The following is a 13,994-nucleotide window of genomic DNA, read 5'->3' as shown; positions in this document are numbered from 1 at the left end:
CGAGACGGCAACAGCCCGTGGCAGCTAAGTGCATCAGGGTGGGCTGGCTGTTGCATTGTAGATCGTAGTCATCTAGGTCGACTGCCGATGGGGTGCCACACGTCTTGTTTACAGACTGGTTAACAGCGTACATCAGAGATGTACGCTACGTCGTCGTCGTCGTCGTCGTCGTCGTTGTTGTTGTTGTTGCTGTTGTTGCTGCGGTATTCCATCCGAAGTCTGTTTTGTTAAAACTCTCCTGTGGAAGCCTCTTCACTCTAGTGTAACCAACGCAACCTGCATCCATTTGGACCAACTACTTTAAACTTCATCTAGAACACATTTAGCGTGATCATTGCGTGTTCCTCGTAGCGTACTAACATCAGAAATTTATCTACTGGAAGAGTATAGATTTTCTAATGAAAGGACACCCCATCGTGTTGCTGGGGACTTTTCGCTTTGCCAGGGTGAGACAACTAAGAGATCCAAAAGTTTACTGTTGTCGTTTCGATGTACAGTTGCACATGATTTCAGTATTACTGTAACTGAGTGTCAGACCATCTTCCAAACTTGCTCTAATATGTTCTTCCATCCGCTGTTATAGTTTATTTGTATTACACACGAACAGGAAGATGTTATCAGCAAAACGTAGGTGGTTAAGCTACGTTCAATTAAAACGTACTCCTTGTTCGTTTTTCGAGTTGAAGGACCTGAAATTCTCTCCTATGACTGTTGAAAATAGTTTTGGTGACGTAGAATCCCCTTGCGTGGCTACTCTTTCAGTTATCAGTTTATATTATGAAATCTGATGGCAGCCACTGGATTGCCATAATGGATTGCACTCATTTTCTTCAGTTTGGTCGTGTAGGTTGAATCCACGTCGTGTTTCTCGGAAGCTGTTAACACCGATTATGTTAAAAGTGAGTCGAAACCTTTCTCGAAATCTATGAATCCCATAGAAAGGTGTCATTCGTAATCTCTGTTCATGTTTGTAATTCCGTTCACAATTTAACAAATGGTCCACTGTGCGATATCCGCAGGTAAAACCAGACTGTTCCGTAACTTGATTAAAACCTAGTGTTTTTTCTGTGCGGCTGACGATAATTTTGATGGATATCTTATACATTGCGGAGAGGAAGCTGATAGGTCTATATTGTTTTACATCAAATGTTCAAATGTGTATGAAATCTTGTGGGAATTAACTGCTAAGGTCATCAGTCCCTAAGCTTACACACTACTTAGCCTAAATTATCCTAAGGACAAACACACACACACCCATGCCCGAGGGAGGACTCGAACCTCCGCCGGGACCAGCTGCACATGTTTTACATCATGTCTGTCCACTTTCTTGTGAAAGAGAATTATTATGGCATTGTTATAGTTTTGAGGAATTGTCTTCTTTCACAAACATTCTGTACATAATTTTGCAATTTTCTTTTGTGTAACTTTTCCTCCAGCTTTAACCATTTCTACTGACATAGTCACCTCCTGACACATTCCCGTTATTCGGACATCAAATTCCTTTATTTACGCACCTCATTTGTGATTATTATAGGACTCTGATTATTTTCATTATTATATGAGTTTCTGATTCATCTGCGGAACTATATAAACACTGAAAGAAATCTTGCAACATTTTTATAATTTTCCAGTTTTTCTGACTGTTATTAGTGATTGCTGTCTTAAGTAATCCAGTGTGGCCTCTATCTAACATATTTTTCTTTATGCCATTACTGGTATCAAATGTTTCACTCACCAATTTTTCATTTTGTCTTCTAACATCGTCTCTAAGACGCTTCAGGATTTTTTTTTTGATTCACCATATTCTGTCTGGTTCCTACTTTCTTGTTTGTTAGAAGTTCTCGCCTTCTCTTTCTCAGCTGTTTTATTCCATTTGATAGGTCCTATTCTTTAAACTGCTTTACGTGTAGTGCGATCCTCAGGTTTTCTCACACCGATAAGCCAATTACAACTAACAGGAGGACATAAACCAATTTTTTAAAATCATATTTCTGTAATTAAAATGTGTGCTTATTTCGTTTGCCTCTCAAGCTCATTAAATCACGTAAGAGATTCTCATTCTGCGAAGAACCTTCTAATTCTTTACCTTATCAGCCGACTTTTTATGTATAGGCGTATGTAAAGGAACACTCAGTGAGAAATGACTGGTTGTGGATTCTTATTATCTGAAAATTTTTCTGTAATACTCGTGTTCCATTGATAAACATAGACCGGAGAGATAGATTTCCTACATACCTATGCATGTTGTGATTAGTGAGTCCACACCATATCCCCTCTGCACCAGTGATATATGTGCGGTTGCTAATCAAACTAGTGACAGCCACTGCTCCTCTTCTCATTACAATTAAAAACCTTCTCCTTCCATATTAATTCATTACGTACGTTTACACTTTTCACGGAAGGCAAACGGTACTATAGTTTCTTGAGAACGATACGGCAGATTTTCTTCTTCACCCTTACCAAATACGAGCTTAGGCTCCACCTCTAATGACCTTGTCGTCGACGGGACGTTTCTCCTCCTCTCTGTCATTCTGTCTTATTCAGTGCTCATTTCAGTGCACTCAATATTCTTCACGGACCAGCTGCTACATCTCATTGTCCGCAACTTCTTCTGCACCTCAAGCGATGGATCTTAATGTCATAAACGGCATGTGGTCGTACTACAGGGGGTTTGTAAGGTGTGATTAGTAGCAGTAGTGATTCATAAATTCCTTTGTTAAGTATTTAATGAGATTATCAGATTAAGTGCATTGATATACACAGTACTTTTAAGAAGCGGCTCACTGTAATGAAGTTTGGGATGGATGTATATGAGTTTGTCATCGAGCGCAGTCTTTTTCTTATGTCACCTCACTCTTTGTCAATTTTATGTTTTCTTTTAACTGGTGGGATGTGCTGATGTAATGATCGCTGCACTGTAAGTTGTCGGTTACACTGGTTTCCATAACTGAGAAAAAATGTGCAAGAATTGCACTAGATCCGCAAAATGCGAAACACTTGTCTAGAAAGCCTGTTAGCACACCCAAGCGAAGCCAATCGCATACTCAGAAAATGAGTACAGGCAGCAAATGCAGGAATCATGCGTTGCCGTTTTTGTCTTGTGAAGGTGGTATACCGTTGTCTTCTTTCAACTTGCTACGAAGTGTCAAATGAGTGTGTCGTTTGCATGACTGTGATGATTTCTTGTACAGTTTGAATGTTCTGTTCGTGTTCTTGCGTATGTGTGGAAGGAGGAGGTTTAAACCCAGTGCCGGCACGTACCCTACTCCTCTCGAATAGCACCTTGAGGACTGCGAGTCATCACCTCTACGCCATTTCCTGGCCAAATCCTAACGATGAAAGTTTACCATCGGGTCTGGAACCGGCTGCCTCTGAATAGAGCACCGTTGCACATGCGAGCGTTAGCGATTTCGGCCACGGGGACTGGTATTACCATAGCAGCATGTGAACCAGCGGCAAAGACTACATATCACATAATTTCGTTTACAGAGAGTGAAAGCATACCTCTGGGACCCATAGGAACTGCTTCCATGACGTTCTACTAAAGACCATAATGAACCACGAAATTCGTCTGTAAGCGCTATTTGCTGTTGCGAACCTGAAGGAATAATACAACGATCTCACCTCAACTACTGTGATTTCTGCATCCACCAGAAGGGTGATATTGTCAAGGAAGCCTTACGACGGCACGTAAGCGAGGATACCGAACGTTTGGATGCCACCTGCCGCTCTTACTAAACAGCGTCCGTATGTCGGGAGACAGAATCGTAGGTGGAATCGGAGATCTTCATGTTCTGCTACGCGGACATGAGACGGCCTAAGTCTGTAGAGATTACATACTTGCTCAACAAATAACCACTTCATTCTATAAGAAGAAAGACTGAGATATTATTATATCGACGAGGTCATTACAGACACAGAGTCACTTCTAAATCATTGGATATAGCCGTAAGTAAGTTTGGAAGTATAAACTCCTGCACGGAAAGTTGAAACAATGCCTCCCGCAAGCGCGTCCAGTGCCTTAACCATCGCGACTCCTTGTTTGGTAACAGCGCTCGGCTATAGAGCTGTCTTCTTATGGCTAATATTTTCTAGAGCAACACATTTCGTGTGTCTTGTGAACAGCTCTGCCTCTTTATACCAATCTCATACCTTAAATCTGACATACTTTTACTATGCCTATAGTGACTCGCAGTCATCTTTTCTTGAAACCTTAGGGGCTATTTTGCAAGAACGATGACAGTCAGGTCTACGAATCTGTGTCATCTGTTACAGAGACGGCTGATTAGCAAGTGGTAAATGTGTATAGAAGATATCATCACGTAACACTGCACATTTGGGTTAGGCCAGAAGACGCAGTTGTATAATCGAATGGTAATGTGACAGGTCCCGAGAAATAGGAGATCCTAGGTCAACTTCTGACCTCGACACACACTTTTAATTGCCCCTTCAGATGCAACTAAATGTATACAACCAAAATCTGAGTGTACAAAATAGGGACAATATGAATTGCAACTAAGTAGCCTACTGAAACTAGGTCGCAAGGAAATAAACTCGGGTTCCCGGGTTCGATTCCCGGCGGGGTCAGGGATTTTCTCTGCCTCGTGACGGCTGGGTGTTGTGTGCTGTCCTTAGGTTAGTTAGGTTTAAGTAGTTCTAAGTTCTAGGGGACTTATGACCACAGCAGTTGAGTCCCATAGTGCTCAGAGCCATTTGAACCATTTTTTGAAATAAACTCATACACTAGCGCAGTTTAAGGTTTTCTAAACTGGAACAGCTGGAGGTTTCGAAAACAATATGATTAGAAAATCATTAGCTTTCCTGACAACTACTGTAAAATAAAAGGATGAAATATTTTGCAAATATGTAGAAACAAGTTAAGTCAATAGTAAAAGGAAAACTGATATTTTTTGGAAACACAGGGGAGAGAGTACTATAGTTTCTCCGACAAGTTTATTAAAACTGATGCAAGAAACTGTGCCAGGTGGCGCAGTGATAAGGTACTGGTCCCGTATTCGAGATGGTAATGTTTCAGATCCTCGTCAGATTTTAAGTTTCCCATGATATCCCTAAACTGTTCAAGTTGAACTACAGGTATTGTTCCTTTGAAAAGGATACGGCCGGCATCCTTCTCCAATAGGAACTTGTGCTCCATCTCTAATGGACTTGCCGAAGCTATGTGAAATGTGATCTTCCCTTTCTAGCAATTTACAATGGAAAAGATGGAAGTTAACAGAAACAGAGTTATTCACAAAAAGTATTAAAATAAAAGTATTCCAAGAAAAAGGAGTGAGAGACCGATACAAATCTGTCTGAAGGATGGAAAACGAGGCGCACTGATGAGTGAATAGTGAAGGAAAATGAAAAAAAAAAAAAACAAGGAAGTATCGGAAGTGGCAAGTGATTGTTAGGAAACCATAGAGTTTTCAGGCAACCACATACGGCAGCAACTTTTCTTTTCTCGGCACTGTACCATTTTCAGATGTCAGTGACTTACTCCATCGATGGAGTTTCACGCCCCAGACGAACGCCACGCCTTCGCTCTTGGCAGTCAGTCCACGTTGTTTACACTTTCGCGGCGCGAGTTTTGTGCTCTGCCACATCGCTATTCAATTCGCGCCTCCGGGCTGACGGGCTGACGATCTCAGCTTTCTCCCCAAGACCAGCAACGGTGCCCGCCCACTACAACCACCCTCCAAGTCGGCGTCGTCCCCCTCTCGTCCCCCTCGCACTAATCCCCAAGGGTGCACTTCCTCCAAATCCAATTCTGAAGGCAAGGCGTTAGGGAGGGAATGAAATTCAGCAAAAATATGTCGGCCCACGGCGCCCGCTTGCTGTCACTGGTGGCCTGCGTCTTATCTCTCTTCCCCCCCCCCCCCCCTCTCCCCCTCCCCCCAACTCAGCAAGCCAGCTGTAAGTTGGCGAGCTCTCGCGCCGCACATAAAACAGCAATCTCGTCTTGGACGGCTGGGTGGGCACTAAGCGAAATGAGCAGACCGGTCGACGCGCGGCAGCCGATGGCGAATCGATGCGTGCACAGTGGCTGCGCCACCCCCGCCCCATCCCGCTACGCTTTAGGCCGGCTGCGTGCTGTGCGGCATTCGCTGGGGATCACCCCCTCTGGGAGGCTGCAGGCGCGTGGTGTTGTACTACGCAGCCGGATAATCCACCGCAGCGGGAATACATCCCAGCCAAAAACAGATGCTTGTGCACTCATGTTGCTGTTGGTACCAGTCCAAAGATTGGTACGCCGCCGTTTATGTTCTTCTGGATATGCTAACGAATATAAAACATTCTTCGTTTATTTCATTCGTCTATAATAATAACAAAATACCACATCTTTCACTGAGCCAGAATCTCTACTCGACACAATGAGAGTAACATAAACTTGCGTGAGTGTACGAGAAGCTTTCAATAAATAACGTAACACAGTTCTTTATCTCGGCCAATTTCGGTAGAAAAAATGTGTAACTTGTCGGACATCGTGCAATATTCTCGCTTCATCCACTTTAATTTCATTAATTACTATCGGTGGCAGCGCTATACATAGTCTTTCATAAGGGATCTGTAACGGAGCTGCGTTCAGGCACATAACTGTCATTGAGTTTCTTTTGGTGGAAAACCAGAGCATTGTAGATATTCATAGGCGCTTGCACAATGTCTACGAGGATCTGGCAGTGAACAAAAGTGTGGTGTCACCGCCAGACACCCCACTTGCTAGGTGGTAGCCTTTAAATCGGCCGCGGTCCGTTAGTATAAGTCGGACCCGCGTGTCGTCACTATCAGTGATTGCAGACCGAGCACCGCCACACGGCCGGTCTAGAGAGACTTCCTAGCACTCGCCCCAGTTATACAACCGACTTTGCTAGCGATGGTTCACTGACAAAATACGCTCTCATTTGCCGAGACGATAGTTAGCATAGCCTTCAGCTACGTCATTTGCTACGACCTAGCAAGGCGCCATGTTCAGTTGCTATTGATATTGTGAATAATGTACAGTCAAGAGCAACGCTCATCATTAATGGATTAAAGTTAAGTATCCCACCAGCTACGCCCGTTTTTCTAAATTCTAATTTCCTTGTCCTGTTCCAGACCTCACGCCAGCCTGCGTGAGCTAAAACGCGTGCCTTTCGGCTTCCTCTAGTAACCCGGTGTCGGCTCTCCTGCCAACCCACAACAAAAAGCACTGTGAGTTGTTCGTGAGGCGTCTGCCATCATCGCAACAAGGTCGCGCAAACCTACCCAGACTCCCGCGTGCTGGTAGGTCGCACACAGCTGTGACAGCTGCAGTGTTGTGGGAACGTGCGGACACTCTCATTCGAGGTGACCGTCGGATCACAGCCAGAGACATCGCTGCACAACTGGACGTCTCTGTTGGTAGTGCTGACACGCTAGTCCACCAGTTGGGGTATTCAAAGTTGTGTGACCGCTGAGTAGAGCCATCTGAGCAGAATTCCTTGCGCGTCACGAGACTGATCGCGACAACTTTCTGTCGAACATCGTCATAGGCGATGAGACACAGGTTCATCACTTCGAACCGGAAACAAAAGGGCAGTCAGTGGAGTGGCACCACACCACTTCTTCTGGTACTCTGAAAGCGTTATTCTGTTTCATATCCTCCTTACGATGCACCGATCAACTCTGAAGTTCATTATGCTATTACTCAGGAAGCTGACGAAACGACTTCAGCGTCGCCACAAAAATGCAAAGGAATTTCTCCCTCTCGACGACAACGTAAGGCCCCACACAATGTCTGCCCATCCGAGAGGAGCTCCAAAAACTTAACTCGACTGCTCTTTCTCGTCCACCCTGCAGCCCGATCTCGCTCCTTCCGAGTTCCATCTGTTTGCCCAATGAAGGATGCACTCCGCGGGAAACAGTACGTGGGTGGTGGGGAGGTTACTGATGCGGTGGACGGCTCCGATGTCGACCAGTAGAGTAGTACAATGCGGGCATACAGGCAATACCTGTAAGGTGGCGTAAGGTTATCGTACTGAACGGAGTTTATGTTAACAACAGGTTTTTGTAGCAAAAGAGTAGGGATAATAGGTTTACTAGAATCATGAATGATGTGAACCTGCTTTCATAAAAAGGTGTTGCATTACTAAGTGAACGCCCTTCGTATAATATAGAGTTCCTCCTGCCCTTCAAGCTCGCACTTATCAACTGAAGTTTCCCTGTCTTCAGAGAAGGTCCGTGTACACAGCTGCGTTTCCAGCCATCCAACAAACTGTCAGCAACGGATATAGATCATCTGCCAGTTCCGTTCCTTTTGAGTAACTCCGTGTGTGACCAGCCTTCTACTAATGCGGGAAGCAGAAAAAAGTATTGCAAAAATCAAATCAGTCAGTGGAAGTGATGCTCGCCAATCCCCAGCTCGAAACAGAATTTTTAAGACTAGTAAACTGCAGTTGGTGAATTCTCCCCACCCTGAAGGGGACGCAGGCAGCGATGTGAACGAGTAACCAGATATTCTCTTTTGGAGTCGGTAGGGGCAGAATGTTTGCACTTGGGGGAACAATAGGGAAGACGTGAAGACGTTTCTCCGTGCAGCTTAGGAACCATCACACTCCATTCTGCATTAGCTTATTTACTGTATAGTTTGAGACGTAACAGACGCAATTAGAATTTAATGGCCGGCTTGTGTGGCCGAGCGGTTCTAGGCGCTTCAGTCTGGAACCACGCGACCGCTACGGTCGCAGGTTCGAATCCTGCCTCGGGCATGGATGTGTGTGATGTCCTTAGGTTAGTTAGGTTTAAGTAGTTCTAAGTTCTAGGGGACTTATGACCTCAGATGTTGAGTCCCATAGTGCTCAGAGCCATTTGAACCATTTTTTTAAAGAATTTAATGAAATTCCCGATACCGGCCCAATTTGAACTGCTCGTGCCTAACTCTGCTTTATGCCATACACAGCTGTACCAGTTACTTTATTTTTAACTATCGATTTTCGTCATCCACGGATCATGAAACCTACGCATTTGTGTATTTCACAATTGCAATTACTCCACAACACAATTTTCATAAAATGTTCAAACGAGTGTGAGTTTCTAAGGGACGAAACTGCTGAAGTCATCGGTCCCTAGACTTACACAGTGCTTAAACTAACTTATGCTAAGAACAACACACACACCCATGCCCGAGGAAGGACTCGAACCGCCGGCGGGAGGGGCCGCGCAATCCGTGACATGGCGCCTCAAACCGCGCGTCACTCTACGTGGCAGAATTTTTATAATGATTGGCCACTGTAGTTGTGAAGTACAGAGTAGAACATTTCAGAATGAGTGATAATTGCGGTTGTGGAATACATGTTGGAATACGTTTTGTGATCCGCGGATGGTCAGAAACTCATCGAAATCGATAGTCAAAAACAAAATAACTAATGCAACCCTGAATTATACTAGGCTTCAATTCCTGTCTTATTCGCGAGGAACTGGACATTAACTTTGGTGTCACTAACAGCCTTTACATACGACCAGAATTTCTTTGGATTTTGTGAAATGTCATTTGATAATATTCTGCTACGGTGGTCATTCAAGGCATCACACATTGCTTTCTTGACAGCCAAAGGTGTTTCATTCAGTATCTCTCTATCTACAGCCCTACGCTTTGTTTTACCCTTATTATGCAGTAATCTCTGTTTCTTTAGAAGTTTCCTTACAGTGACTGTATACCACAGAGACTCCCTCCCATTACGAACTGTGCTACTATCTACGCAGCGCATTGAGCCACAATTCCTGTAAGTGCTCCTGTCCTGTGCTGAAAGTTCCAAGTTCCTCATTGAGGTATGACGCTACTGATTCTTTACCTATCTGCTTGTTTTAGCTGTCCTTTGTACTTTGGTAATCATTGTTGCCACAGCTGCGTCATGGTCAGTGATACAAGTTTGGATGTTGACATCCTCAAAGAGGTGAGGTCTTGAGCTGGTACGTTTCTGGCGCCAGTTGCCATCGATTCTCATTTTCATCTTTGAGTCGACTTCGATGTTGATTGCTGTTTTTCATATCTTTGGCGGCAGGTATTTAACGGCAGCGCATGCGTTCTGCTGGGTCCCTTGGGTGGGTATCGGCGGTGTGAGGCGCAGTGACGTGGGACTGTGTACGTAGGCAGCACGCGGAGGGGCCGAGTCCGCACAACGAAGGAGCGTGGCCAGCCGCTGCGGCGAGTTGAATCGAGCAACGCCGATCCATTGCCCATGGTGATTTGGCTTTCCTAGAGGTTGGAAGGACAAGTTCCTTCGAGTCTGTTACAATCTACACAGGCCGAATGAACTGGAGTCGTCGAGTTGCTTCGGTGGGTTGTGTGCATCTTAACTGAACATGCAAATGTACTAAAAACTGTTTGGAATTGTTCCAGTTGTTTGTCACGCAACTCGGTGTCATGTCTTGATATTTGATGGCAGTTAAGCAGTGTGGCAACGTCCAACAAACCGACATGAAGCATGGGGTACATGCGTAGTTAGAAGTGCAACGAGCAAAAGTCGGTGTCTGGCGTTCCAAACCATCCATTCTACCTTGTAGTTCATTATTGTTGTTTGGCGTTTAAATATGTGCCGAGATATTTCTTGTCATTTTAACTTTAGGACGTTATTTTAGTGGTCCTTTTGAGAATTGGTTTTGAGATTGATTTCATTGAAAGTATTGATCACCTGTTCTCTAGAAAAGTTTGTGTATCTCATGCCTCAGAACTGTCCGCCACTGATGTGTTTTGTGTTGCAGATAATTGGCAGTGGTCGACGCGAGCAAGCTGCGGGCAGAGTACTACGGTGGCAGAGTGATATTTACGGCCCTGCCCCCTTTTACATCTTGGGTTATGTGGTACTGTCTTGTGATTCCATCCTTCCCATGAAGAGTTATGGTGTCGGAAGTTCAATTGCAGGGCAACGTTGAGTACATTTCTATTTCATTTGCTGTCCCGTGGAGCTCTTGTATTGATTAAAATCCTTTGGTGTGCTCGCTTCTATCACTAACTCACACGCAGTATTGAAGCGGCCTCTTTTTAGGGCTGCTGTCATATGGTCATATTCTAGTAGTAATGATTTTAATAACATTGTTGATTAATCTACTGAGTTAAGTAAAACTGAAAATTTGTTTGGTCAAATTAAAGCACCTCCTTATCGTGGAAGTGATTTTATTGTAATAAAGCTTTTAGGAATAGTGTTTTATTTAGGAAAGTTGCCTAGCCAAATCTTACAAGATCTGCGTTCTGTCACTTAATGTATTCTTCAGCTGATTGGAAGTAATTAGAGTTCTGATAGGCATCGTGTGGATATTATTTCCATCTAAGTAATGAAGATTATCAGAGTTAGTTTAACTTGTTATATTCACTTTCCAAGTTTTTATAGGTCTTGTTCTAGTTAAAGAAATTTGTTCGTCATTTATCCAAGTGATCTGGCTTTATAAGGAAATCGCCTTTATTATTGTGATTGTGATTTGATAATATTTTATGGTTGAATGAAGTGTGTGGCAACTACAACGGATTACTATTGTGATTTCGGTGTGTCCTTATGACCCAAACCTCAGGTCTGTTTGTTGTCATTAGATTCAATATATTTTCAATATGAGTGGGGTTCCAAATTATCTATTCTAGGTAGTTTTCAGAGAGCGCATTTTGTAAAGTTTCACAGCGTGTCTTATCGCTCCCGCCACTGACAAAACCGTAACTTTCCCAATTAATTGCTGGATGATTGAAGTCCCCACCGATGATTACAGTATGATTGGGGAACTTGTGTGCAATCGAACTGAAGTTTTATCTAAAATTTTCGGTTCCATTAGGAGATGAGTCTGGTGGGCGACAGAAGGATCCAGTTATCATTTTATGCCCACCTCTGATGTTGAGTCTTGCCCAAACAATCTCATATGCAGCTTCAGTTTCTGTTTCAGTGAATTTCGTGTCTATTGCGACTAATACACCACCCCCATTTCCCACTTGCCTATCCTTTCGATGTACGTTTAAATTTTACCCAAAAAATTCACTACTTTTAGTTTTAGGTGTCAACGAATTTTATGTACCTAGTATTATGTGAGCTTCACTGCTTTTCATGAGTGCTTTAAGCTCTGGCACTTCGTTGCGAATGCTTTGCCATGACTAGCTGATTGTCCGTCTGCAACTCAAAAACACTGACGTACTAATATGATATCCCCTAAGAGATATACGGTAACAATGCTACTTCAGTAAGTTATCTAGGGCAAGAAATGCTTAAGAAAGTAAAACTTGCCATCAAAGTTTCGTATTAGATAAACGTCCAGAATGGATGAGTCCAAATGTTGCAGCAATATTGAAACAGAAAAACGTTATAGACAAAAAATACTTACCCACTACGGGCAGAACACAGTGATGGCCTGCAGATTCCTGTAACGAAAAATAAGAACGTCAAATTGGAGAGCAAGGGAAAAAGATTTATCATGTAAAAAACTCTGGAACCAGCTGTAGTTGTTTCTGAAAAAAAATGGCAAAATTTCGTTGAGAGAACTACTCTCGTTCTTTAAATGGACACGTTAACTTCGTGTGATTCGAGGCATCTGAGCACAGTCACCTAAGCAAACGATATTTTGGGACACTTACTTAGTAACGATGATAAGATATGTTCTGAGCGGTAAGTAATGTGGGAGGAAGTTAGGGATAAGCAAAAGAAGCAGTAATAGCATAGATTTTTAAGCAGTCATTTTCTGTGAAGTAGTTAACCACGTATAATAGTCTTAGGGTGTGGCTCCTTGCCTAACAGAAGTACTATTTTCACACTAGAATAATTTCACACTTGACGACACAGGAAGTAAAGTGCATGCTCCAATCCTCTGAATTGTAGTAGTCTTACAAAAAAGGTGTAAACTCTCATAAAACATCAAAATATATATACATTAAATAAAAGATATATAAAACGTTAAAACGTAAACAGTCAAATTTGCATGCAGGTCAACAACATGGCAGAACAACTGAGAGACTATGCACTGCAACATCGTTAAGGCGGCAAGCAACAAACGTTACACTGGAATGAAGTGTAATACGAGTATGCTTGGATATGCAAATGATTATCATTTCAGTGCAGCCTTATGAAGTATGTTTATAAGGAAAAATTACGCAGTGGTGTCCTCGTTCAGAAATAGCATACGAGTGTTGTGTCATTTGTGAGAAGGTTGTGTTGTCCCTTGTATAAGGAAGAGAAACTTCCATCAGCACCTGTCGGAATTGAAAAGCAGTATGGTTGTGATCTAGTGGATGTACGGTTAATCAATCTGCGACATTACATTCCTTTTGTTTAGAATGCCACGACTGTCAGGCCACGGCACTGAAGATCTCAATGACCTGACGCAACCAGCGCCTGAGAGATGGTATTTGTTGTTCACCTATATGTGCATTATCTTACAGCCTTGTCACATTACTTGAGTCGGGAAACGGAGTTGTTTGCAGTAAGGACGCACATGAAGAATACCATGACGTCTGGAGCACCTCAGTAGCAAGGCAATAATTCTTGTGGATTCCCTTGATGGAGTAGTGGCAAGGCAATAATTGTTGTGAATTCCCTTGACAGAGCAGTGGCAAAGCAACAATCGTTGTAGATTCCCTTGACGGAGCAGTGGCAAGGTGGCAATTGTTGTGGATTTCTTTGAATGAGCAGCGACAAGGTGATAATCGTTATGGATTTCCTTGACGGAGCAGCACACAGAGGCATCCTGACAATAGCGCGACCAGTCATGACAGCAGACACATGAGTGGCACTACTGTATTACAGAGAAACACGTTTTGCCGTCTGATGAAAATAATTTGCAACATGCTAATTCAGACATATCTATTGGAAAAGACTCCTTCGTTTGCCGCTACTTAGTACGATCATCAAAACGCTGCATCAGCACACGGGTCTGACATAAGAAACGTTCGATTCAGTAATTAGGAAGGCATTATCACTCGAAAGTTTGCGTTACCCAGAAAACACCTATTCGCTCTTCATGATAGGTACAGTGCAATGCACATCATCTCAGTTAACTTAATACACTGTCTG

General features: G+C 43.3%; 1 long non-coding RNA gene across 1 annotated transcript in view; it reads right to left on the bottom strand.

The window, feature by feature from the left end:
* The window catches only part of LOC126191461 (uncharacterized), a 309,282-nt gene extending 296,932 nt beyond the window's left edge, over window positions 1-12,350 (bottom strand). The window contains exon 1 of the long non-coding RNA XR_007538349.1: window positions 12,313-12,350. This is a non-coding gene — a long non-coding RNA (uncharacterized LOC126191461). The remainder of the gene's footprint in view (window positions 1-12,312) is intronic.
* Window positions 12,351-13,994: the final 1,644 nt, after the last annotated feature.

Source organism: Schistocerca cancellata, chromosome 6 (genome assembly GCF_023864275.1).
Source record: "Schistocerca cancellata isolate TAMUIC-IGC-003103 chromosome 6, iqSchCanc2.1, whole genome shotgun sequence".
NCBI lineage: Eukaryota > Metazoa > Arthropoda > Insecta > Orthoptera > Acrididae > Schistocerca > Schistocerca cancellata.
Note: the sequence above shows the minus strand (reverse complement) of the source record. Positions and strands in the feature narration are given on the sequence as shown.